General features: G+C 38.2%; 1 non-coding gene across 1 annotated transcript; it reads right to left on the bottom strand.

Annotated features, from left to right (window-relative positions):
* Nucleotides 1-553: 553 nt before the first annotated feature.
* Nucleotides 554-656, bottom strand: LOC149208150 (U6 spliceosomal RNA). Its single transcript, XR_016253170.1, has one exon. It is a non-coding gene; the product is annotated as a U6 spliceosomal RNA (small nuclear RNA).
* Nucleotides 657-25,192: the final 24,536 nt, after the last annotated feature.

Genomic DNA, 25,192 nt, shown 5'->3' with positions numbered 1-25,192 from the left:
TGAAATATGGTCTGTTTTTGAATATGAGGTTTCTATCTTCTATCGCTTAAAATACGAATACAAAGAAGCCTTTACCGACGAAGTGGATTTTGATTCCTTCCTTGACAAGAGGTTTCCAGTTCCTTTGCACCCAGGCATCTACAGCTTTAGGCGATGGCCATAACCAAGTGAATTTCCCAATAAGCTCTCTTTCTACTAGATTCAATGCTACTTTGTAGGGTTCTTCAGTAGGCAGAGCAATTGTGGGGATGGAGTCCATTATTTTGACAAACTTCTACTAGTTTTCGGTTGCTGGCCATTTGTTGCTTGCCGCCACCAGTTCTCAGAACACTGATAGCTCAGATGGGAGAGGAGGATCCAGTTCGCGGCCCCCTCCTGGGGCCATGGCATTGGTGCTACTCACAGTTTCTGGTTGTCTGCTCCTTCACGATCGCAGTGATCTCCACCCTTAAAGATCTTTGTTGCTCCTCTTTCCGATGCCTGCAAAAGATTTCCCTTCCCGTCCTTTGGCTCCCCCATGGCTCACTCAGCATCTCCTTCACGTAGCAACTCTAAAAATTTGGACCATTTCTCGATTTGTGCATGTCATCCTTGTGCAGGGGCCATGCTAATCTTCTCGGTATCATTCCAATTTTATAGGATGTCTCTGAAGAGACCCCGACAGTAATATTTTTATTGCATTTTATTATTTTTATTAATGTCAACCTATTTGTCTTAGGATCACATCTTTGAAATGCTAGGTGACATTGATCTAGATCGCATTAGTTTTTTATCCTTCCCTAGAGAGACAAATCCATTGGTGCGAAAGAGTTCTCACAGGGTTTCGGTAGGAGTTGACCTAGAGCGGAGAGCAGCATAGAAGGGGTCGTGGATAGCCAACCTACTCTGCTAATTTATTGGGACAAAGCCTGTAATTTTAATAAGAAGACAAGGATGACTTGGTGGGATATCTATTCCAAGTTTTCTAACCAGGATATCCACAAAGACAAATAATATTCTAGATTTTGCATCAACATCAAGGAATCTTGGTGTCATAAGGTAGTTGTACACCCATCGGTATTCCCATGTGTTGAAAAAATTGAGTGGATATTGTAGCATGTATATGTCAGTCAATGGGCCATTAAAATGCATGATGGAGAGATTTTAACTTTTTAACTTCTTTTGTTGCTATTAATATTGCTAGCTACTACAAGCTACCTAAGAAAGAAGAATCTTTCAACACTTGGTGGCTGGCAGGTATCAATGAAACTACTAAAGATACCAAAGACATATTGAAATCATGGTGGCAGAAGCCCACCAAGATCAGGTATATTAAATCAGATCAAATTAGATCAAATCTATAAGACAAAAATCCTAAGAAAGGTATATCAATTTATGGCTGCTATGTTGAAAAGGTTGTACGGAAGGGAAGATATTGACACATTCCTTAGCTCATGGGTGTCCATAATTCATGTGGTTGCCACCAAAGGTACCGTGTTCAATTGCAAAAACATATTTGCATATGCACTCAAGACAAATATTCAGGTTTCTAAGGATCCAAGAAAGAGTAAACCAACATAATTCTATATGGCTTCGGATCTTCTTGATGCAGTTTGTGCCAAATGCCAATTTAAAGGATGAAGTTTGAGAATGACCCCAGAGATACCAGAACAAGTACATATCTACTACAAGTGCTTTTGGAATCCAGGTTACAAGCCTTCATTTGAAACTATCTTAGAAAATTTTAGTGCTCTCTTATATCAAGCACTCTTTGGTCATGATCCACCTTGTATGTCAGAGAAAGCTTGAAATACTCTCATCAAGGTGGAAAATTGATTTCAAATTAGGGAAGAAACTTCCATCAAGATTTTTGGGGACTACAAGCCTCCTCATGCTATCCCAACACTAGCGACAGATAGAGTGCCTTGCAAGAGGTCTATTACCAACTGGATACTATATTATCCAAAATGTTTTCAAAGGGAAAAAAGGGACATTGGCCTATATTTCCTTTAACAACTGGAGCATATTATCTTGAAAATTTCAAGGCACCCCAAGCTGAAGATGAGGAAACAAAAGGTTTTTGTTTCATTGATTTGGGTATCTGGAAGTGTGACCCAAGTGGTATTGTAGCATCACACTATAAAGCAGTTGGCTTTGGATGGTCCTACAGACATGAGCAGCAAAATGTAGAAGACGAGGTCAAGAAATTTTATAATGCTTATAGGGAATTAGGTCCAAATGAGTAGCAAGAAGAACAAGAAGAATAAGAAGAACATTCAGATGAAGAGGAAAAAGAAGGCATGAGCCTTGAAGACTGAAGAGATTTTCTTAAAAGGAAGAAAGAACAAAAAAGTAAGAATGGAAGACAAAACAAGCATAAAGGTGACCAGAAAGGAAACCTTAAGGATCAACTTGAAGAAGGTGAAAAAGGAGAAAGTCTAGAAGAAAGGAATGCAACAATAGCTAGAAGGATACCAGAGATCAAGAGAAAGATGGAGGAAGAGATACGTAAGAAAATAAATGAAGATGTAAGAAAGAATGAGGAAGAATTTCTAAGAAACAATAGGAAGAGGAAAGGAGAAGAAATATGGATGATTAAGAACAAATTAGGAAGAGAAAAAAGCACATGAATATAAACAAAGGAAGAAGCAAGAGGAAGAGGAAATGAAAAAAATAGAAGAATAGGAGGAAATGAAAAAGAAGCAAGAAGAGGAAGAAATAAAGGGAAATGTCGAGGAAGAGAAGAGGAGAAAAACCAAATAAGAAATAAAACAACACCAAGAAGAGGAGAAAAAAAGGCAATAGGAAGGTCTTGATAAGAAGATTGAACCAAACCAACTCCATGAACAATATAACAACACAATAAATGATCAACATGGTCAAGGATTAGAGATGCAAGTAGATTTGTCTACTATGGACATTTTTCCTTCCACTCCCATTATTGGTGAGAATCTTCCAATATAGGAATTAGGCACCCCAGAGGAAGAAGAAGAAGAAGTGCTATACTTCACAAGACTCACTTTCAATTAGATTCAATGCAAGATAAGACAAGAAATACAAATGTGTTATGCAAATAACCCAACTAAGCCCATATCACTGGTTACAGAGAAATAAATTATTATAGATACCACCATAAACCCCGATATGATTTCTTTGGATGGAACTACCTTTGTAACCGTGATATAATTTAATATGAATAGATTGAACATATGAGTTGTTGATATATAGGCTAAGATTTCTGCTTTCGAGAAAAAAGTTGCACAATTAAAGGATGAGAACCAAGCCTTGCGTATGACTCCAAGAAATAAAGGATTGCAAGCATCTATTCAAGAGGAGGTGGAAACATTAGAATATTTATGGCTTTGGTCTATCAAGAGATGATGAAGTTGCATCGGGCTATAACAACATTTCCAACCTTATAGGTTGAATTTAAAGAAAAAGAAACCATGCTCAAACAAACCATGATAACTGTTGATAACATACATGAATGGACCACTCAATATCCAGATGCGCCAAAATCTCCCCTAAGAAAGGAATTGATAACTGTGGAATATGAAAAAGTTTAGATTCACATCAATGTTCATTCACATGAGAAGTTAACAAGAGATATGGATAAAGTGTTAGCTTCATATAGCCATTTGCTAAGTGGGCTAGAGTTTGTAATAGAGGTGCAAAAAGTTCCTTCTATTGGACTAGTCAATGAAGCACAGTTATAAGAAGAAGTTATACAAGAAATCTAGGCATTCCTAAACCCTTTCAAGTAAGCTACTACAATGGGAAACTTACATGTTACAAAGGAAATAGTTAACCAATATGTGGTTGAGCCTGTAAGGATATACACTAAGATTGTGATCATATCTAATCAAGTCAAGGTAAAGAAGAACACTATGTTGCAAAATGCCCTAGAATGTCTTCAAATACATGGAGATGAGAAGTAGCATAAGGTCATAAATGTGGCAAAGGAATACAAGCTTTGGCACACATATCTTTTGTAAGAATTGCATCTAGATGTCCTAGATATGTCTCTAACTAGATCACTATAATATGATATTTTATTTCATGTAATATGATAACATTATAATAGAGAATAGGAGAGAGTAGAAAGCCTCATGGGAATATGAAAGGCAATGGGTAACTCAAGCATCATGAGGGTAGATGAGAGGTCACCCCTTTTCTATAAATATTCCCTCATGACATAATGTAAAGGAATTTTGGCTTTGGACTCACTTGGAATTCTCATGTGATGGTGCTATGGATATTTCAACTTAATGTTTCAATCTTTATGAAATTTGGCATACAACTTCTTCATGTGTCATTGAACATTGTGGGATTTCTCTTATAGTGAATGGATGGTATATGATGCATTTACTTTGTGTTTATGTCAAGGATATATTTTATTGACTTGAGGATTATATCATTGTAGAACTGTGTGCTTACTTATGCTTTCATGGTGTTATCGTTCAAAAACATATTCACCATTGATAAACTTATCCTTGTAATGTGCATGGTTTTGATTTGAAGCTTTCCTAACATTGATTTTCCTAAAATTCATTCTTTCATATTATGTTGTTGTGCTTCATAGCGTCTTATGTGTTGGATTTCCATAGATGGCCTACTTGCATTTGTTAAAGCTTTATTTTTTCTCTTATGATTAGTACTTCTTTTGTCCAAAGTGAATTTCAATCAAAAAGATGACAATTGAGCTTACATACTGGATGGGACTCATAAACCAAATGGTGTAGAGTCTAGTTGTGATTCTACACCGAGGAGATCCCCTTGTTGTTAGTGGTACATTATAGCCCGTCAACATATTTTTGGCACTAGAAGGAGGGGATCTCTTATCCAACTGATGGCATGAATACTCATCCCCATATTGAACTCTCTGAGTGAGCTAGTAATCAACCTCCTCCTATTCCTCCCTCACCTTCTCATCATCCCTCTCAAGGATCACCTTTCAGTGACACTCCCTCTATTGATACTTAACCACTGTTGAGAAATGGCAACAAGAAATTCCAGTTTAATTTGTCCTCGAATTAAACTGAGAATTAAAATTGAATTCTATTCTCATAGAAACTTGTAAATAGTTAATTAAGTTTAATTAACTGAATTATCTTAGGAATTTCGTGTTGGAACTCTTTCTGTAGTCATGTATTTGTTCTCCCTAAATTTTAGGGGTCCAGTATGAGTTTAAATTGAGTTGTAATTAGATAACTCAGTTAAATTAGTTCTAAAAAATTGTGGAACTAATAGAGGACTAAGAGTTAGTTGGTGCACTAGTGCATCCAAAAGTGCTAATCCATTTAACTGAAGATTCCCGCATGAGAAACTCATGCATGTCAGTTTAGAGAAAAACCCAGTTGAGACTAGTGTGCAGGGACAATGTACTACTAGTTGTATGATTTAATAAGTTTTAAATATCATGCATGCGATCAGAGAAGGATCTATGTTTGGATTGTGCAGTTTTGGAAGCATGAATTCCCTTTAAATATGGGTTATTCATCCTAGGAATTGCGCAACGAAATAGGGGCTTGGCAGGCAGTGGAAATTGGCTAAGTGTTGGCTAATAACGAGCTTGTGAGGTAGAGAGTTGAGCATACTTCTGCAAAATTTTTCTAGTGAGAACAAGCTTTGTATCTTCACTCATATTCCCGATTAATCCAATACGGATAGGCTTTTAAGTTGTGGCTTCCCCAGGTAAAAATATTGTGTTATGTGCCACTGATTTGTCTTCTTCTTGTTCATATTGTTTTCAATGATCTATTGGCTTATGTTGGTTGAAAGTAGAAGTAGATTCTTGTCTCATGCTTTAGTAAATTGCATGAGCTTGTGAACCTATAGGATATTCTACATGGTATTAGGGCATATAATTCAATATACTAGAGGATATTTCTAAGTTTTGAGTTTTGGGTTACAGGTGAAATTCCAATTTGCAATACATACTTCAGATGACGTTCTACGGTTTACGGCTCGAGTATTCCTTGGAAGGCAACTCGAATTATATAGCCTGGAGGGACAAAATGGAGGATATGCTAGAGGATAATTGCTTGAAGGAATTCTTTGATCAAGACATTCTTATCCAACAACATCGGATGCATTGAATCTAGTTGAATGGAAGAAGTGTGTGGCAAAGGCGAGGCAGATAATCCTTGAGGGAGTTTGAAACCACATTGTCTCGAGTCTCCATGGCAAGGAAAATCTATATTATATGTGGAAAGCATTGATAGAATTGTATTAGAACAACAATGACCAAAGGAAATTGGCACTGAAGGACAAGCTGTGAAAAATCAAAATGGAGAAAGGCGAGACTATTCCAAAATACTTGACCAAGTTCACTCAATGTCATGATGAACTTGGAAGTGTTGGAATCACGGTTTCCAAGGATGATATGGTGAGTCTTGCTCTTCTGGGATTCCAAAAGAGTTGGAATAGTTATTAAGTTGTATGATTTACTAAGTTGTAAATATCATTCATGCAATCAGAGAAGGACCTATGTTTGGATTGCGCAGTTTTGGAAGCATGAATTCCCTTTAAATACAGGCTATTCATCCTAGGAATTGCGCAAGGAAATAGGGGCTTGAGGCAGGGGAAATTGGCTAAGTGTTGGCTAATAACGGGCTTGTGAGGTAGAGAGTTGAGCATACTTGTGCATAATTTTTCTAGTGAGAACAAGCTTTGTATCTTCACTCATATTCCTGATTAATCCAATATGGATAGGTAGGGTTTTAAGCTGTGGCTTTCCCCAGGAAAAAATATTGTGTTATGTGCCATTGATTTGTCTTCTTCTTGTTCATATTGTTTTTAATGATCTATTGGCTTTCGTTGGTTGAAAGTAGAAGTAGATTCTTGTCCCGTGCTTTAGTAAATTGCATGAGCTTGTGAACCTATAGGATATTCTACATGGTATTAGAGCATATAATTCAATATATTAGAGGATATTTCTAAGTTTTGAGTTTTGGGTTACAAGTGAAATTCCAATTTGCAATACATACTTTAGATGACGTTCTATGGTTTGCGGCTTGATTATACCTTGGAAGGCAACTCGAATTATATAGCTTGGAGGGACAAAATGAAGGATATGCTAGAGGATAATTGCTTGAAGGAATTCTTTGATTAAGACATTCTTATCCCACAACATCGGATGCACTGAATCTAGTTGAATGGAAGAAGTATGTGGTAAAGGCGAGGCAGATAATCCTTGAGGGAGTGTGAAACCACATTGTCTCGAGTCTCCATGGCAAGGAAACTTTGTATTCTATGTCGAAAGCATTGATAGACTTGTATTAGAACAGCAATGACCAAACGAAATTGGCACTGAAGGACAACTGTGAAAAATCAAAATGGAGAAAGGCAAGACTATTCCAAAATACTTGACCAAGTTCACTCAATGTCATGATGAACTTGGAAGTGTTGTAATCATGGTTGCCAAAGACGATATGGTGAGTCTTGCTCTTCTGGGATTCCAAAAGAGTTGGAATAGTTATTAGGACTCTGTCAATGGTCGGGAGAAGCTGCCAGATTGGGAATGAATATGGTGAGATTTGATGCAGGAAAAGATTAGGAGGAACACCGGGGATTTCTCTTCATCAAAGACTGATGATGAAGAGATCTGTGCCTTAGAAAATAAGGTGAATAATTGGAAAGGGAAAGCTTCCCATTCCAAATTGGATTCTTTCCATGGAGGTAATAAGAAAGACATGACGAAAGTTAAGTGTTTTCATTGTCATTGTTATAGTTTCAATAAGTATTGAAAATTGTAAGATTATGTAGTGATCTTATCAATTGTTTTTTCAGTCTTATCCTTATCTATCGAGTGATCGGTATTATCTTCTAGCTATCGCTAGAAACCTCTATTTTTCCTATAAATTAGTCTCATGTATAGGTCATTTTCTCAAGTAATGAAGTATGTTTCTCTTCATTATTCATCTTGTGATCTCTTGGTAGAAGGATTATTTAGCTTTGCAATTTGATCCTTGGGTATTTTAATACTCTTTCATGTTATCAGGGTGATATTGCGAGCTCCCTTCTCATCCTTTTTGAGATCTAATTCAAAGTTTTTAAGTTCTAGTTTTGGATCTAAATCTATTGGGGTTTGAAGTTTTCTGTTTAGTCCTTGAAGTTGTTGGAGAAGAGCATGGAAGTTGTTGCGGCTTCATTTGCTGTAAGTTCTCAAAGCTCCATTCATATTTGACATAATTTTTCCATAATTAATTTTCCCTCATGATTTTTTTTTATAAAGGAGAAAGGGTATTTAGAAAGTTTTCCTGCAAATTTTAAATGAGGAGGAAAGCATATGGGTAATAGGTTAATTTGCTTGTGCCCTTATCATAAATTCTTTGGATTTTTCCTTCATTAAAATTATTTTGAAACTTTTTGTTCTTTGGGTAAATATTTCTGACTTGAAAAAAAAACAAACTTCAAAAATTATTGGAATTTTTTCCCCTTGGTAAAAGAAGAATTGGGAAAAAATTATTGACTGAGGTAAAAAGGATAATCTGGGCAAAAGTTATTGGCATTTCTTGGCATTTTGTTATTGGCGTGAAAATAAGTTTGGGAATTTTTTTTAGCATTTTGCAGTAGTTGTAAATTTTGAGTTTTAATATTATGGTAGAGTTAAGGATAATAGAGTTGCTTACTCCATACAATTATCATACTTGGAAAAGAAAAATGCAACACTTGTTGCAAGCTAAGGGGTTGTGGTAAACATTAAGTGAAAACCAATTGAATTTTACAAAAGAAGTTGAAATTTTTTCCTATAACAACAAACTGGATGAAGCAATGGGGCTTATTGGGTTGCATGTTTCATACAACCTTTTATTTCATCTTGAAGAATGTGACTCCCAAAGAAATTTGGGAAAAACTAGCTTCTGTATTTGGAGGTATCAATGAGTTCCATGCATTAGAATTGGAAACTAAATTATTAGCCCTAGTACCTAATGAAAATGCCTCTATTGAAGAGTATCTTTCTCAATTCAAGTCCTTCTTGTCTCAATTAAAAGCATGTGGAAAGGAGAAAAAAGATGCTGAATGCATTTTCTTAATTTTGTAAAAATTAAAGGGTCCTTTTCAAGATTTTTCATCTGCCTTCTATGCATCAAGGGATGCCCTTGGTGAAAAATTTCAAATTCCCAACTTTGATATATTTTGCGATTATCTCATACGAGAACAATCTAAGCTCAAGCAACTAGATGTTCTCTCTAGCTCTTCAAATCAAGCTTTGGAGGCGCATAACTCTAAAGGTAAGCAAAAAGCCCAGTTTCAACAAAAGAAAAATTTTGCACAAGCCCGCGAGTCTCCCTCCAAGCCTAAGAAGAATACTAAGTATTCTCCTCTAGTTTCTAAGAATGAAGAATCCTCCTCAAAGAAAAAAAAAAAACAGGAAAAGAAGAAGACCAAAACAGATGAAATTTGTACTTTTTGTGGCAAACAGGGACATATTGAAGAAAGATGTTGGATAAAGTTGAATTCCTTAGAAGAGGCCATGAAGAAGCATAATATTTCAATTGGCAAGGGACATGCTCTATCAGGCCAAGCCATATGTAAATGTACAAACAACTGGATACTTGATTAAGGAGCTTCACACCATATGACTCCTTGTCAAGACTTCCTTCCTTCTACAACTCATAGCAACATCTCACAAATTGTAGTCGGTGACTCTACACAACTTGAAGTCTTAGTATCAAGAACTGTACAAATGACACATGGGTGCATTAACAATGTGCTCCTAGTCCCTGCAATTTCTGCAAATTTATTGTTCATTTATCAAATTTGTCACTCTGGTAATGGGAAAAATGTAGAGTTTTCTCCAAATGAAGTAGTCATTAGAGAGTTACATGATCTTGCAATTGTTGTTTCTATCATACAATATGATCATACTTCTAGATTATATAAGTTTGTCTGATTCGAGCCTTCCTTTGCTTCATCTTTTATAGCTCATGTTGATTCATTGAGTAAACTTTGGCATGAAATATTTGGTCATCTCAATTGTAGATATTTGCAGTAGATGTACACTCAAAATTTGGTTTTAGGTCTTCTTAGGGTTTCATGTATTGAAGGAGTATGTGCAGGTTGTGCCCTTGGTAAACAACACCAAGATAGATTTCCTAAAGGGAAAGCCTCAAGGCCAAAAGCACCTCTTGAGTTGGTGCATAGTGATCTAATGATGTTTTCAACTCCTTTTTCAGGGGCCAAATATGCATTAACTTTCATTGATGATTTTTCATGGTACTCTTGGGTGTATTTTCTCAAGTACAAAAGTGAATTCTTTACAACCGTCAAGACATTTAAAGTTCTTGTTGAGAAACACTCTTCATGCTCCATTAAAAAACTACGCACAGATAATGGGGGGGAATATGTCAGCGAGGTATTCCAAATTTTTTTCAAAGAACATGGCATTCTTCATCAACATTTTGTTCCCTACACCCCTCAACAAAATGGTGGAGTTGAAAGAAAGAATAGAACACTTAACGAGATGGTTAATTACATGATTCATTCAAAGAACTTGGCACCTACTTTTTGGGCTAAAGCAGCTAATTGTGCTAATTGCATTCAAAATAGGATGCCTCATAAGGCACTTCTAAATATGACTCCAATGGAAGTATGGACACATGAGAATCCTGATGTGTCTTCTTTTAGGGTATTTGGTAGTCCTACTTTGGCATTAATTCTAGATAAAAAACACAAATCCATGGAAAAGAAAAGTGAAAAATTGATTTTTTTTTTGGTTACTGTGAGGACATGAAAGCTTATTGTCTCTTTGATCCTAACACTAAGGAAGTTTTGTTTCGAAGAGATGTTCATTTTGATGAAAATATTAATCCAGGATCATATTCTTGCCCCACTACCTCATCTCAAATTGTTGATTATGGTTCTAATCATTGTGATGCTTTTATAGATTTGGCAGAAGAAGAAATCTCTATTGAAGTTCCTCAGCCAGAAGAAAATCTTCCATTAGTACCAGCAGAACCTGTACATGAGAAACCTGTTCTGGATAATTCCTTAAGGAGGAGTCTTCATAAGAGAAAGAATCTTGATAGATTTGGCTATGATGAAGATGATTTTATTTATCTAGCCTCAAATCAACCATAGTATGAAGGAATCTCCCTTTTGAGTCATGCCATTTCAAAGGATCCACAAAAATTTTCTGATGTTGTTGGAAAACCTGAGTGGGAAGCTACCATGCCAAAAGAGTATTCTTCTTTGATGGAGAATTTGTTCTGAAACCAACTCACAAAAAGATAGAAAAGATAGATCAATGCCTTAGAATTCAGCCTCTTTGAGGGGGCAACCTCCTTTACATTACATAAATGAAAAATTCTTGGATGCTACAAATGACAAGACCTCATTTCTATATATAGGAGTCTAAGGAGTCATAATATAATCAGAGCCGACATAACAATAATAATGTAAGGGCACGATAATAACAATAGTGGGCTTCTATGGGGCACAATAGTAACAATATGGGACTACATGGGTACAACAATATAATAAGGGGGCTGTACTAATAACAATAAGGGGTTACAGTAGTAGTATAGGGGCCTAACAGAATCATACTTGGGATCTTTTTCCTCTACGTAAGTTGGTCCATTGCAAGTGGGTATATAGAACCAAATATGTAGCAGATGGATCTGTAAATAAACATAAGGAATTTCTTGTGGCTAAGGGATTTTCACAGGTTGAAGGAATTGACTATTCTGAAACTTTCGCTCATGTTGCCATGATGGACTCTATTTGTATTGTGCTATCTCTTGTAGCTTCCCAAGGCTGGTCAATTTACCAGTTGGATGCTAAGAGTGATTTTCTGCATGGTGATCTACATGAGGAAATTTATATGGAGCAACCTCCTAGTTTTGTGCAGGATCCTTCACTTGTCTGCAAGCTTAGGCGATCTTTGTATGGTCTCAAACAAGCTCCTAGAGCTTGGTATGAGAAGATGGATAGTTTTATTCTTTCCTCAGGTTTCAATCATTGTCACTCTAATCCAACAATATACACTAAAAGACAGGGCTCTGATTTATTGATTCTAGTTTTGTATGTGGATGATCTGATCCTCACAGGAAGTTCTTCATCTATGATTTAGAATGTTAAGGAAGCATTGATGGGACAATTTTCTATGACAAATCTTGGTCTTCTACACTACTTTCTTGGCTTGTAGGTTCACCAATATTCAAATGGAATCACCATCTTCCAATAGAAATATGCTCTTGATTTACTCCAACGTTTTGGCATGGCTAATTGTAAGCCTTCACCTACTCCTTTTCAGTCAGGTGTTATTCTTACTGCTAGTTGCACCACTCCCAGGGTGGATCCTACATTGTATCACCAACTTGTTGGCAGTCTACTTTATTTGACACACACTTGACCTAACATTACTTATGTAGTTGGGATGGTATCTATATTTTCTCAGGATCCTCATCAGAGTCATTGGAAAGAAGCAAAGCATATTCTTAGATATATTCAAGGAACTTCCAATTTTGGCATTTAGTATATTGTTGGTTCTCTTGAGCTTGTAGGTTTCATTGATTCTGACTGGGCTGGATTAGTGGATGATCGAAAATCCACCTCTAGATTTTTTTTTTGTCTTGTATCTGCTCCAATTGCTTGGTCCTGTAAGAAACAACCAACAATTGCATTATCTACTGCAAAGTCTGAGTATAGAGTTACATTTATCCCAAGTCAAGAAGTTCTCTGGGTGCGACAATTATTGTTTGAGTTCGAAATTTAGCAGGATCGACCTACTATCTTATGGTGTGATAATCAAAGTGTAATGCAAATTTCTAGAAATCCCGTGGAGCATCAAAGGAAAAAACACATTGAGATTCATATGCACTTCATTCGCCAACTTATTCAAGATGGTGTTCTCATCTTGGAACCACTGAAGAACACATAGCATTTTTTACAAAGTCCTTGGCATCACGAAGGTTTCTTCAGTTAATACATATGCTTGGAGTAAAGGAAGTTGTCCTTGGGGGCTCATCTTGAGTCCTCCTTCCTTTATCTCTTCATTTTCTTCTTATGAAATTTTGTAAATGGGTACCTATAAAGGTCTAGTTGTCAGGACCTATTATTTGTGTCCTTTTTCTCCTCCCTACATTTTGCTTATGGGGGGTGTTAGAGTTCCAATAAATATCGAAACTTGTAAGCTTACATAGTGATCTTATCAGCCACATAGTTAGTGTTATCCTTATCTATTTAGTCATTAGTATTATCTTCTAGCTATAGCTAGAAGCCTCTATTGTTCCTATAAATTAAGCTCATGTATAACTCATTTCTTAATCAATGAATTATGTTTCTCTTCTTTCTTCATTAGGTGATCTCTTGGTAGAAGGATTGTTCAGCTTTCAAGTTTGATACTTGGGTATTTTAATACTCTTACAGTCATGAGTTGGGCCATTTTGCTACTAATTGTCCACTCAAGAAGTCTAAGAAGAAGTACTCAAGAGGAGTGGTAGGAGAGGCTTTGGCCTCTTAATTCGAATTAGACTTTTCCCTCATTGCATGCATGGTGTCATCAATGATGGGAAGTGTATGGTACTTAGAAAGTGGAGATTCATTCCACATGACTGGGGACAAGGAGTTATTCAGTGACCTGGAGGAGAAAGATCTCTAGATGCATATCGAGATGGGTGATGACGGGAGGTATAGTGCTACTGGATTGGGCATGGTTAATTTTTAGAGGGAACATGGGGCTCCACTCACCTTGAAGAATGTTATGTTTGTTCCTAGGTTGAAGAAGAACTTGGTATCCATTTCCATGCTTGAGGATAGAGGCTATGATGTGATCTTCTCAAAAGGAAAGGCATTCCTTCGACACATAGCCACGGGTCAAGTAAAGAAGTTAGAGATTTGGATGAAGAATCTCTATAAGATAGACGTAGAGGATTGTACTACCCTAAGCACGAAAGTAGAGATGGTGCAGAGCCGAGACATTGGCGAGTTGTGGCACAGGCGATTGGGCCACTTGCATCATGGGGCTTTGAAGATCATGCAATAGATCTCCACCAATTTTCCCAAAGGTATGTTAGAGCAAGTTGTTACATGCAAGGGGTGTACTTTGGGTAAATACACCAAGTCTTCCTTTCACGATAGAGATAGTAGCAATGGATATTCTAGAGTGAGTCCATTCATATGTGTGCGGACCATTCTCAACAACATCCATGACCAAACATAGGTATTATGTTATATTTGTTGATGACTTTTCTAAAAATGATGGATATTTTTTATGCAGAAAAATGATCAAACCTTCACAAAGTTTTGTGATTTTAAAGCATTAGTGGAGAAAGAGTCAGGCAAGAAGGTTAAATATCTATGGAGTGATAACGACAGTGAGTATGTCTCAAATGAGTTTAAGAACTTCTATGCAGCGGAAGGAGTTAAATGTGTGTTGACAATACCCCATAACCCTTAGAAAAATGGGGTGATCGAGAGGAAGAACAAAAGAATAGTAGGGGAAACGAGGGCAATGTTGCATGATTAGGGCCTACCACTAAACTTGTGGGATGAAGCATTCAACGCAGTGGTTTATGTTTACAACCGTAGCCCGCATTGGATACTTGGGATGAAGACACCAGAGGAGGCTTATTCTATAAGAGACCAGATGTTGGTCACTTCAGGATTTTTGGATCATCGGTATATTTCCATGTGACCAAAGATGCACAGAAGAACCTTGCGTTGACAACAAAGTCGAGGATATTTTTGGGGTACATTGATACACCTCATAACTATCAGGTGTACATGCTGACCAATAGGATGATTATGGTTTGCAGGGATGTTAGATTCGATGAGGAGAAGGCCATGCGAGTTTCCCTTGAGAGGGAGCTTCAACTACATGAGATTGAGGAGGTTTTAGATCCTAAGGTTGAGGAGCCACAAATTTATGTGGAGAAGCCACATTATGAGGATTCGAGAGTGGATACATCCACTCAGGCATGGTCTTCCAGAGATGGGAAAAAGTGCACCAGAGAGGCAGAGAGATTGTTGTCAGATGCTAGAGAGAATTTAGGAGCATCCACATCACAACGCAGATAAAGGAGGTCACCTGATAGGAACACCTAATACATGGCTCTTATGAGTAGATGTGTTGTGAGAGAGCCATCTTCCTTTGAGGAAGCAGTGCAACAATCGATTTGGGTTGATGCCATGGCAAAGGAGTACGACTCCATAGTTTGTAACAATGTTTGGGATGTGTTTCTGAGACTAGAGGATAACTCCATAGTGAGCTCCCACTGGATTTATAAGGTAAAGAAAGCTGCAGATGGCAGTGTGGGGAAGCATAAGGCTAGATTTTAGGCCTGTGGATTTTTACAGGTAGAGGGGATTGACTATGATGAGAGCTTTTCTCTTGTTGCAAGGTACTCGTCGATTAGATCTATATTGGAACTATCATTGCAGATTGGGTGGAAGATACATCAGATGGATGTAAAGACAACCTTCCTTAATGGCACAATTAAGGAAGAGGTGTACATAGAGTAGCATGTGAGTCGCAATTGTGTTGATTTGAATGGGAAGATTAGTTTTTGTTGTGCTAAATTCCAATTCAGAATAGTAAATAAAGTTCTTGATTATTATGAGGTAAATTGCAAGTTTTACATGAGTTTTTATGTCTTTATATTTAATTCATCAGCTTAAAACATGAATTAAAAAAACACCGAACACCAACATAACAACAATACAATCAACAATTGATAAAGGGGTTCACCCCTCCTGGACTACGCTTCCTTGGTCTAGCTTCCAATGGCTTGACCCAATCTCATTATGCTCAAAATACTTCAGTGATAAAGAGTACATAAAGTGTGCTGACCAAAAGAGTGGTTAGTTTCCCTTCAAGGAAACATTCTTTTGCAAAGGAATCTTAATCTGAAAACATGACAATCTACAGTTAGACATGAAATAATCAACAAGAAAAGGGTTCTGAAATCAAGACCCGATACTCCATATGACAATGAGCGTAACAAGTACAACAATTCACTTGAAGTACTAAAAGAGAAATTTCCTCAAAGACATAATGAGAAAAGAGTAACATGAGATACACCATAGATGTATCAAGTATTGAAGAAAACATATGAAGGCTAGAAAATCTCTACAAGGTCCTCTCCATTCTCAAAAGCCTTCAAAAATTAATTCAACCCACTAGTTGATCCTAGCACCCATAGACTTAAACCTGAAAAATGTCTCTTCATAACTACTCCAATGGATTTGAAACATGTTCCATTGGCTTTAGAAGACCCAAAAATGTCTGTCTTGCCTCTTCCTGTTCCTGAAAAGACCAAAAAATGAGAAAGTTATGAGCTCTCCAAGTTTTGCTGCTAGTTGACCTACAATTTTGCCAAGTTTGGTTAACAGTCCTACAATTTCGCCCCATTTTTCGCTAATGGAGCAACAACTTGGTGAAATTCCGGTGAAATTTGTGGGATGATTAAATTCACCATTAACCCCCGTGTATTTTCTTCCAGTAAAATGGACCCCCATGGGAGTAGGGGCTGGTGCTTAAGGCCTAGCCCTCTTTTGGCACACCCTTGGTTTCGTGCTTATGGTGCATGGGTTAAATTTAAGGTTGGGAGGATAGGGCTAAGTCTTGTACCCCAGTCCTACCCCTGGTCCATGTGGGCACGGTGACAGGGGTTGGGGCTGGCCCTCAACCCCTTTACCATACCTCCACCCCAACCTTATTTTAAATGCAAAATATGTGGGTCCTTTTAACAAGGCCTACACATAGGGCGATGGTGTATGCGGTAATTTGTTGGTGAGAGGTGCCAAGTTTGATCCCTATAGAGTGTAATTTGGACTTGCCCCAAAATTTTAAGTGGTCATCGAGGTGCCACGTGGAAGGCTTTGGCTGGGCCACGTGGCGACCTCTGGTTGGTCCACGTTTCAACCGTCAACCAATCAACAACCCAAAAAAAATTCTGCCAAGTGGCGCGACATGATTGGTTTGCCAAACTGTTGGCATTATGATTCAAGTGTTGTCCTTGATGGCAACTCACTCAGTGGATGGTACAGGTGCTCAGAGGTTAGTACAGGTGATGGCAACTTAATCAGAAGACAGATCTCAGTACAGCATGCCAAGGAAGCTCATACACGCTGTTTCGTTAAGCCCAAGTCGCGTGTACACGCCAGTTCGATTCAGAAAAAGCGCGTGTATGTGGAAAGGTTCCTTTAGTTCATGGTGGTTAGTCCTTGGAAGTTGTGCCTATGATTTCGGACCATTATGTCTCGACGGGCGTGTCGATCCCTAGTTTTAAAGTTGATGGTATTGTGTTACTATGGTTTTGGCTCTTGGTATTGAGAAAGGCCTAAGGCTATATAAGGAGAAGAAGATCATTAGGCAAAATCATCTTTTCGACAAGGCACGAATATCTAAGAGAGAAAGAGATCTGATATGCAGGTTCTGAGTTGCATGATCTAAGCCAAGGAGAGATCACATCGGTTAATGGAAGACTAGATCTAAGGATAGATCGGGATCTAATGGTTTGAAATGCACTATCATGATATGGTTGATTATGCGTATTTCTAGATCTGCATATTGTCGCAATGTTACGTTCTGAGTCTAACTAATGTCTGGTACAGCTGCAAATTGAGAAAGTTTATTTTTAGATCTGTACGCAGGTTGGCTTCGGTAAAAGAGCGTGTATACGCGGGTTCTGCTCATTAAAGTAGCGTATATCTTTTGAAGCTTGATTTGGGTTTACAGTGGGGTCTGACTGTTATTGCAGAGTTCTGTAGTCTGCTCTGTGTTCTGGTAACTGGTGATTGACAGGGTTCAGTGGTTCAGTGATTCAAAGTTTGGTTGTTTTATGCTTCAATGATCTGTTGTGGAAATTGAATGAATTGTGGTCTTCAGATTGTAATGTTGTGCTTCAGGAATATCCAAGTCTGAAAATGTATGAAAAGTGATACCTGGAAGAAGGAAGATTGTAGGTCAGCACCTACGTACTAGTATCTTGGCTAGTACAAGAGCAAAGGGGGTTGAAGCTCCCTTCCAAGGAAGTTTGGAGAACGAGAGAAGGTTGAAGCCTTCTGCAGGTTGTAGCCTGCGTACTGGTATAAGGCTGCACCAGTACAAAAGATTGTAAACTGAAGTTTCATATTAAGAAAGATAGAGACAACTTGCAGCAGGTGGTTTTCACCCACATTGGGTTTCCACCTTATATCTTGGTGTTCATGTGTGTGGCTTTTTATCTGTTCTGTTATACTACACATGTTTACTGTTAATATGATGAATAATGTCCTGATGCACTTAATTGAAGAATAAGCTAACTAAATTGTGAGTTTTCTGCTTATACGCTGTTTTACTTCGTCACAGTAGCGTGTACACGCTGGTTCACTTAACTGAAGTAGCGTATATGTTTCTGGGCATTTGAAAAGTTTGATTAATCTGATAATACTGATTCACCCCCCCTCTCAGTATTATTTCCAACAATTGGTATCAGAGCAGGTCCTTCAGAGAAGCTTGATCGCTTGAAGGAAGATCATTCATCATGAGCAACTACGAGAAAGAAGCATCAATCAGGCCACCGGTTTTTGATGGAACAAATTTCAATTATTGGAAGGTAAGAGTTACTGCATATCTTCAATCTCTTGGTACAGAAGTTTGGGACATTGTAGAAACAGGCTATGCTTTTCCTTCAGCTACTCCTACAGATCCAGCTGAGAAAAAGGCATATGAAACAAATGCAAAAGCAGTCAGTACTCTATTAGGAAGTATATCTCAAACAGAATTCATGAAGGTCATGCACTTCAAATCAGCAAAAGAAATATGGGACAAAATGATCACTAGCTATGAAGGAGATGAACAGGTAAAGCAAGCTAAACTTCAAACACTCAGGATTCAATATGAGACTCTCAAGATGTATAATGATGAAAGTGTGGCTAATTATTTTCTTCGGGTAGATGAGATTGTTAATTGTATGAAAAATTTGGGTGAAGAAATAAGAGAAACTATAGTAGTTCAAAAGATTCTAAGATCTTTATCCCCCAAGTTTGAATCTAAAGTATCTGCAATAGAAGAAAAAGAAAATCTCCGTGTTCTCACTATGTCTCAGCTACATGGAATTCTAACCGCTTATGAAATGAGAAAGGGAGGTCCATCTGACAGAAGGGAAGCTGCTTTTAAGGCATCAGGAAAAGAAGATTACTATGAAGCAAGCCATGTTCCAGAAGAAGAGGAAGAAGAATCAAATTTTGTCAGAAATCTTCAAAGGGGTTCTGGAAGGTTCAGAGGTAAGCTACCTTTCAAATGCTTTGCTTGTGGGAAAGTAGGTCATTATGCTGCAAAATGTCCTTATAAGGATAAAGGAAAAGAACCTGCTAGATGGAACAAGAAACAAAGTGCAAATAGGAAAAGCTACTACACCCATGAAGATAGTGATGGCTTATCAAACAGTGATGAAGATGAACAAGGTAATAAATATAAGCTGTTAATGGCATTTGAAGATGATGATTATGAGGATGCTATAGATGTGGATAATCTCTATAATGAAATCACTAGACTCAAGAGAGGCATAGAAGAAAAGAATGTGATCATTGATACTTTGCAATTTCAGATTGATGAAAAGGAAAAACATCTTGAAAAACTAGAAGGTGAAATTGTTGGTCTCAGAAAAGAAATTGAGAAAACAAAAGCTATTAATCTTAAATTTGTCAAAGGATCTGAAACTTTGGATGAGATTATCAGTGTGCAGCGGTCTCCTCTAAACAAGACAGGTTTGGGCTATAATGGAGAAACCTCTCAAGCATCCACCTCAAAAAGTTATCTTGATGCAGCAAGAGGAAATGAGCGGAAGAACAATGAAGATAATCAGGTAAAGCAGGGACGAGTTACAAACAGAAACTATCAGGGACAATCCTCCTTAAGGATGAACAAAAGCTACAACCAACCACAGGTAAAATCTTCTCAGTTTGGCTCAAGAATAGATGAAAATAGAAATTACAATCAGTTGGCTGGTAGATTCAATAACCGCAGAAGCTTCTTCAATGGACAATGCTTTTCTTGCCACAACTTTGGTCACAGAGCAGCTCAATGTGTTGCATATAAAACAATCATGACTAGGGAAGCTCAAAAACAAAGAAGTATGACAGGGATTACAAAAAGGACCTATAACAACTTTTCGGTGCTTGAAAATGAAGTTGAATGTTCTATTTGCAATAATTTTGGTCATAAAGACTCTGAATGCAGGAGCAGGTTTCAGGAGAAAAAGGAACAAGCCACAAGCACCAAAACATGGAGAATAAAGGAACCTCAAACAGAAAGATGTGGGATAGCATTTTATGCAGAAGGACAGGAAAATCTATGGTACATTGACAGTGGATGTTCGAAACATATGACAGGTGATAAAGAAAAACTTGAATCTTATTCTACTTTAGAAAAGGGAAAGAAAGTTTCTTTTGGAAATGATACTCCTGCAACTATAAAAGGAAAAGGTATTGCTCCTTTGAAAGAAAAGGTCAAGGCTGGAAATGTTTTGTATGTTGATGGATTGAAGCATAATCTTCTAAGTGTCAGCCAGATGTGTGATCAAAAAACAGAGGTTATTTTCAGATCGAATGGATGTCTTGTTCGTGATCTTGATACAGGTAAAACAGTTCTCAAAGGCAAAAGAACTCCAAATAATCTGTACATATTTGAAGAAGGACAACAACAATGCTATCTTAGCAAGGATGAAGAGCACTGGTTATGGCATCGAAGGTTGGGACATCTAAGCTTCTCACAAATAAGGAAAGCATGCAAATATCAGGCAGTTCGCGATCTTCCAGATATCAAAATTCCAGACAACACCATATGCAAATCTTGTCAGTTTGGAAAGCAAACCAGAACTAACTTTCCAGAGAAGGAAGGATCAGCTAGCTTGCCTCTTGAGCTAGTCCATACAGATGTATGTGGTCCATTTAGGAAAAGGACACCTCGAGGAGAAGAATATCTGATATTATTCATTGATGATTTCTCAAGGTTTGTTTGGTTAGGGCTTATGAAGCACAAAGATGAAGCATTCGAAAAATTCAAATCCTTCAAAGCATTGGCTGAAAATGAATCAGGACACAAAATCAAGTGCCTCAGATCTGACAGAGGTGGGGAGTTCACATCAAATGAATTTTTTGATTTCTGCGATGAACATGGGATAAGAAGAGAATTCTCTACAGCTAGAACTCCTCAGCAAAATGGGGTTGTGGAAAGAATGAACAGAACTATCCAACAAATGGCTCGTGCTATGCTCGATGAATCAGGTACTCCTGCAACCTTCTGGGGAGAAGCCGCACATGCTGCTGTTATCATTCTTAACAAAACAAATGTCCGAGTAAACAGCACTCAAACACCTCATGAGCTTTGGAGTGGTAAAACTCCTTCCGTGAAGCATTTCAAAATCTTTGGGAGCAAATGTTATATTAAGAATACTGATGAGCAACTTGGCAAACTTGAACCTAGAGCAGATGAGGGCATTCTTCTTGGTTATTCTCCACATAGCAAAGCATACAAGTGCTACAATAAAAGACTTGGCAGAATTGTTGACAGTATTGATATAGTGGTTGATGAGAAGGGATATATTCCTAGGCAAGTTCATCATGAAGAAGATGAAGGTTACTCTCAAAGGCGAAATGATGAAGAAGAAGAACCTCAAGAAGAAGAAGAATCTCAAGAAGAACCAGAGGAGCAGACAAGAATAGAAGAGAAGACTCCATCCAGATATGTCCAAAAGAATCATCCAGAAACTCAGATTGTGGGGCAGAAAGAAGCAGGAGTACAAACAAGAAGGACACTTGCAGAAGCTTCAAGCTACTTGGCTCTACTCTCCTCCATTGAACCACAAAATGTGAAAGAAGCATGCAAAGATGAATGTTGGGTCAAAGCAATGGATGAAGAACTTGAGCAAATCGAAAGGAAAAACACTTGGGAATTAGTTCCTAGACCAAAAGATAAGAATGTAATAGGAACAAAATGGGTCTTCAAGAATAAGTTAAATGAAAATGGAGAAGTAATTAGAAACAAGGCCAGACTTGTTTGTAAAGGGTATGCACAGCAAGAAGGAATAGATTTTGAAGAGACCTTTGCTCCTGTGGCAAGACTAGAGGCCATCCGAATGTTCCTTGCTCTCTCAAGCTTTCAAAACTTCAAGGTATTTCAAATGGACGTGAAATCAGCCTTCCTGAATGGAGACTTAGAAGAAGAAGTATATATTGAGCAGCCAGATGGGTTCATTCTTGGGAATGATCCAAACCTTGTATGCAGATTGAAAAAGGCTCTCTATGGGCTCAAACAAGCTCCAAGGGCTTGGTACTATCGGTTGGACAAATATCTTCACCAACAAGGCTTTTCAAAAGGATCAGCAGATAGCAATCTCTATATAAAAGTTGAAAATAACAAATTGCTAATTCTTGTTGTTTATGTAGATGATATTATTTTTGGCAGCAATGAAGAGACTATGAGTCAAAACTTTGCCTTGGTTATGCAGAAAGAATTCGAAATGTCACTTCTTGGAGAATTGACATATTTTCTTGGATTGCAAATCCAACAAAATGAAGGAGGTATCTTCTTGTCTCAAACCAAATACCTCAAGCAGATCTTGAAGAAGTATGGCATGGAAGAGTCAAAACCAGTATGTACACCCATGGTTACAGGATGCAGCCTCAGTGCAAATGATGAATCAGCAGCAGTCCACCAACCCACTTATAGATCCATGATTGGGAGTTTGCTTTATTTGACAGGTACTCGACCAGATATTACACATGCAGTAGGAATGGTTGGAAGATTTCAAGCCAACCCAAAGGAAACTCATCTTCAGGCAGTCAAAAGAATCTTCAAATATCTTCAAGGGACCCAAAACTATGGCTTATGGTATCCTAGAAATACAGATCTCACTCTTCATGCTTACACAGATGCAGATTGGGCTGGAAGTGTGGATGATAGGAAAAGCACAAGTGGAGGTGCTTTCTTCATGGGTTCCAGATTAGTATCTTGGTTCAGCAAGAAACAAAGTTCGATTGCCTTATCTACAGCTGAAGCAGAATATGTGGCTGCAGCATCTTGTTGCACACAACTTCTTTGGATGATGCAGACCTTGCAGGACTTTCAAATCACTTGCACTCCACCTGTCTCTATCTTATGTGATAATACAAGTGCAATCAGCATTTCAAAGAATCCAGTCATGCACTCAAAGACCAAGCACATACCAATCAAGTACCATTTTCTTCGGGAACAAGTGCTTGAGCAGAAGGTCAAGTTGGAGTATGTTCCTTCTAAGGAGCAAGTTGCTGATATTCTCACAAAACCACTGCCCAGGGAAACTTTTGAATATCTCAGACAAAAGCTGGGAGTAGTTAATGCTTCATCCTGTTGTTGAAATTTGTTTGTTCTACAGAAAAGTTGGTATACGCAGGTTACGGAAGGGATATGAGCGTATACACGCGGATTCATGCTGGGTAAGTCGCGTGTATGCTGGACGCTTGTTGCAGAAAGAATATCCGCGTACATACGCTGTTTTATACAGGATAAAACGCGTATATGAAGTTCTGAACAGCAAGGGAAAACTCTGAAGTTCTGAACAGCAATAGGAATGTCAGAATTATTCAGGCACAGTTTCAGGGAGTGCAACAGGCACAGGTTCAGGGGGAGCAGCTCAAAAGTCTCATAAAGCATTGTTGGCATTCAGATGTTTTTGGTTGTTGGTTTCAGGAGAAGGAGCTCAGAAAGAAATTCTAGTTGCTGATCTAACAAGATGTTTATCAGATGCTGCTGATATCTTTCCTAAGTCTTGGTCTAGATCTGTTGTCTCTATGTCATGTATCTCTCTTGTCTCTTTTATGGTGTCAAGGTCATGTAACGGCCTTTGTTGGTTTCCCCACTATGCCTGGGATGAATGCTGTAATATAATTGGTTGTTTCTGATATGTTATGGTTGTATGTATTGAGTCCTTTGGTGATAGAAAGGTCCCATATGGTGTATAAGTCTTGGTTCTTGTTGAAGAACATCTTTTGCAGATCTGGCCTACTGTCAGGGGGAGCACGAGTCAGCACAGCCAAGCAGAGGTATCAGCATGTCCTCAGGGGGAGCATAGCCCTTTGCCCTTGATGTCAAAGGGGGAGAGTGACTTGGTGTGGTGGTTGCCATCAAGTTCAAAGGGGGAGATTGTTGGCATTATGATTCAAGTGTTGTCCTTGATGGCAACTCACTCAGTGGATGGTACAGGTGCTCAGAGGTTAGTACAGGTGATGGCAACTTAATCAGAAGACAGATCTCAGTACAGCATGCCAAGGAAGCTCATACACGCTGTTTCGTTAAGCCCAAGTCGCGTGTACACGCCAGTTCGATTCAGAAAAAGCGCGTGTATGTGGAAAGGTTCCTTTAGTTCATGGTGGTTAGTCCTTGGAAGTTGTGCCTATGATTTCGGACCATTATGTCTCGACGGGCGTGTCGATCCCTAGTTTTAAAGTTGATGGTATTGTGTTACTATGGTTTTGGCTCTTGGTATTGAGAAAGGCCTAAGGCTATATAAGGAGAAGAAGATCATTAGGCAAAATCATCTTTTCGACAAGGCACGAATATCTAAGAGAGAAAGAGATCTGATATGCAGGTTCTGAGTTGCATGATCTAAGCCAAGGAGAGATCACATCGGTTAATGGAAGACTAGATCTAAGGATAGATCGGGATCTAATGGTTTGAAATGCACTATCATGATATGGTTGATTATGCGTATTTCTAGATCTGCATATTGTCGCAATGTTACGTTCTGAGTCTAACTAATGTCTGGTACAGCTGCAAATTGAGAAAGTTTATTTTTAGATCTGTACGCAGGTTGGCTTCGGTAAAAGAGCGTGTATACGCGGGTTCTGCTCATTAAAGTAGCGTATATCTTTTGAAGCTTGATTTGGGTTTACAGTGGGGTCTGACTGTTATTGCAGAGTTCTGTAGTCTGCTCTGTGTTCTGGTAACTGGTGATTGACAGGGTTCAGTGGTTCAGTGATTCAAAGTTTGGTTGTTTTATGCTTCAATGATCTGTTGTGGAAATTGAATGAATTGTGGTCTTCAGATTGTAATGTTGTGCTTCAGGAATATCCAAGTCTGAAAATGTATGAAAAGTGATACCTGGAAGAAGGAAGATTGTAGGTCAGCACCTACGTACTAGTATCTTGGCTAGTACAAGAGCAAAGGGGGTTGAAGCTCCCTTCCAAGGAAGTTTGGAGAACGAGAGAAGGTTGAAGCCTTCTGCAGGTTGTAGCCTGCGTACTG

Source organism: Pinus tabuliformis, chromosome 1_2 (assembly GCF_031772625.1).
Source record: "Pinus tabuliformis cultivar Carrire ecotype Pingquan chromosome 1_2, CPIR1, whole genome shotgun sequence".
NCBI lineage: Eukaryota > Viridiplantae > Streptophyta > Pinopsida > Pinales > Pinaceae > Pinus > Pinus tabuliformis.
Note: the sequence above shows the minus strand (reverse complement) of the source record. Positions and strands in the feature narration are given on the sequence as shown.